General features: G+C 58.0%; 1 protein-coding gene across 1 annotated transcript in view; it reads right to left on the reverse strand.

Moving 5' to 3' along the window:
• GDF6 (growth differentiation factor 6) overlaps positions 1 to 2,460 on the reverse strand; it is a 10,042-nt gene that overhangs the window by 6,759 nt on the left and 823 nt on the right. The window lies entirely within an intron of this gene.

The raw sequence follows: 2,460 nt of genomic DNA on the forward strand, positions 1-2,460 counted from the left end.
TATCACCCCCCCCCCCTTTTTTTTTCCTGCCTGGTGGAGCCCTTGCAGCTCCTAATTGTCCTGCCTTGCCGTGGAGCGCCAATGCTGGGGGTCCTGAGGCCAGCGAGAGCACCATCTGCGTTTTAATGAGTTACTTCATGTGCCAACAGTAATTTTCCTACATTCAGCTAGGTCCTGTCTGATCTTGCGACCGTAACAAGGGGGAGCGAGTGGGGGGCGGGAGGGGGTGGAGAAGGGGGAATCGCAAATCCTCTCCCCCCCTTTCTGCACTCTTTCTATCGCTGGGAAAAAAAAAAAAAAATGTATATATGTAAGTATGTATACATGGCACTGGTGTGGCTCTCGATCTAGCCTGAAAGGGATCCTATTAGCTCCAGGGGGAAGGAAAGAAAGAAGCCGAGAATAGGGGGACCCAATGCGATGGCTGGGGCCGGGCCGGGCCGTCCCGGGGGGTGCAAACCCCACCGGGGAGCTATGCTCTGCGGCCAAAACCGCCCCCGATTCGGCTGCAGTCCCCCCCAAATCCTGCCGACAAGGTAGGGCCACGGCCGTAGGTAAAGCGCAGCCCGTCTAATTGGGTCCATTTGGGCGACTATATTGTCTGCAAATGAATCGACAGCAAGGTCCCCCCCCCATCTCCAGCCCCCCCGCTTTCCCCGAGCAAAGGCTGCTCATCAGCAGCACCACCGCAGCTCGCCAATTAAGCGGGCTAGGAGCCCACGGGGAGGTGGGCAGTAAACCAGCTCCCACTTCAGAGGAACGGAAGCTTCTCTTGAAGTTTTTTTGGTGATGTGCCATTGGCTGGTCCGCTTCATTACGGGAGACTAGACAATATTTGATATGTTATGACATGAACACTCAATTAGATCACTGAGTTGAAATACTCCAATCAGTGGCTTGATGCTAAGCAACCCTCTGAAGGTCCAGCAGAAGGTCACAGCCTGTGACACATCAAATCAAAATCAATGGGGGAAAAGTGAGGCTTTCCCTTAATCAAACCGGGACTTCTGTTAGCAAATCACTTCCCCCGGAGTACAATCTCCCATGCAGCGAGATGAGCTAAATTTGTTAAATTAACTGTCTTTCTTCGGCTTAGCAAGAATAGGATGATCTCGAACGGGGCTTTATCTCCCCCGATTTTCCTGCGGGGGAAAAGCGGCCGAGGCCGTTCTTTTCAGGCTGAGCTTTCGAAACCCTGTGCCTGGAAAGTCCCCCATCCGCACCCCTTTTTTAAAGACCTTCATGGGGCGAAGGCGGAAAGCAAATCCCTCCTGTCCCCTGTCCCTCGTCCCTTGTCCCTGGTCCCCTGTCCCTAGGAGCCGTCTGGGCACCGCGGGGACACCGACCCGCGCCCCCAGCCCCCACGGCGCCCCCGGCACCCAAGGGGCACCGAGGGACACCCAAGCCCCCAAGCCGGGGGGGGACCCACGGGGACAAGGACGGGGCCAGAGCTGGCCTCTGCAGGGGGTTGCGGGGGAGGAGAGGCTGAAGGCTCGCAGAGGGATCCGGGTTGGTTTTGGGGCTGCGCGGCTGCTGCAGGGAGCCGTGGGGTTTGCGCGGTGCCGTGTTTTGTCCCCAAAATCGAGGGGTCCCGGCGAGTCCCGGGGGATCCCGGGAGGGGGCTGCGGGGTCTTCAAGAGGGGAAGAAGGAAAAGACGTGCAACCTTCGTTAAGAACCTCTTAACGAGTCTGTCATTAACGGCCCGCAAACCGGCATAATGCGGATTAATAAACTCCTAAATAAATCAATAACTATCCGGAGGGCTGGGGCGGCATTTTGAGGGAAGGGAATTTCTGTTTTCCCCTGGACCCGCACGCAACCTGCGCCCGCTGCCTTGAGTCCGAGCTATAAAAGATCGAGGGGAAAGCAGAGCGAGCTCCCCCCCCATCCGCGGGGCTGCGGGTCGCGGAGGGGTCCCAGGAGCCCAGCGGCATCGCTGCTGCCTTGGGGACAGCGGGGTCAAGGCCTGAGACCCTGCTGTGCCCTTCCCCCCCATCCTACCTGCGCCTCTCCCTCCGAGGGGCTCCCCCCGAGAGGCGCAGCCCCTGCCCTGGGGAAGCCGAGGACCGGGTCCCCTTCTTCCACGGCCACCCCCGGGGCTGTCCCCACATCCAGGACTTTTAAAGGAAGCGGGATGCGACCCCAAACAGGCGGCAGCCCGCAGCTGAGCCCCGCTCCGCCCGCTCCGTCGGGGCACGTCGGGGCCCGGCGCTACCTGGGCTCGGAGCGGACCCGGCCAAACGCCGCAGCCCGGCCCCGGCGCTTCCCGGTGCTCTTCCAGGTAAATCCCGATAAAGCAGGGCGGCTTTAGGCAGCAAATGTTTGCCCTCGGTCAGTTTGAACTTTCTATTTGCCTTAGAGCTGAAGCGATAAGGGAGAGATCTTTTCTTTGGCAGAAGGAAATAAAACAGAAGAGCTTTTTTTTTTTTTTTTTTTTTTTTTTTTTTTTTTTTTTTTTG

The sequence above is a fragment of the Oxyura jamaicensis genome, assembly GCF_011077185.1.
Source record: "Oxyura jamaicensis isolate SHBP4307 breed ruddy duck chromosome 2 unlocalized genomic scaffold, BPBGC_Ojam_1.0 oxy2_random_OJ72906, whole genome shotgun sequence".
In the NCBI taxonomy this organism is placed as follows: domain Eukaryota; kingdom Metazoa; phylum Chordata; class Aves; order Anseriformes; family Anatidae; genus Oxyura; species Oxyura jamaicensis.